Here is a 302-nt window from a genome sequence, read left to right on the forward strand (position 1 = left end):
ATATATATATATATATATATGCATATATGAATAAATACATCATGTAAAAAATGTCTTTAAGTAATGGCCATCCACCTTATACACCTTTAAGAATTGTAGAGAAGACATATGTTTTAAAAAGTCACACCATGTATGCTATCCAAAATACAGCACATTTCCCTAAGAAACCATCCTAAATCTCTTCTTTTAAGGACCTGCAGCCTGTTTTTTTTAAAAAAAGCCTCTAGCTACTGGCAGAGCTTCCATAATGTATAGATTGAACTTCATCCTTTCTGCTGTCACTTTGCTTCACAGTCATGCAA

This window comes from Fukomys damarensis, unplaced genomic scaffold (genome assembly GCF_012274545.1).
Source record: "Fukomys damarensis isolate Sample0158 unplaced genomic scaffold, DMR_v1.0_HiC HiC_scaffold_24, whole genome shotgun sequence".
In the NCBI taxonomy this organism is placed as follows: Eukaryota; Metazoa; Chordata; class Mammalia; order Rodentia; family Bathyergidae; genus Fukomys; species Fukomys damarensis.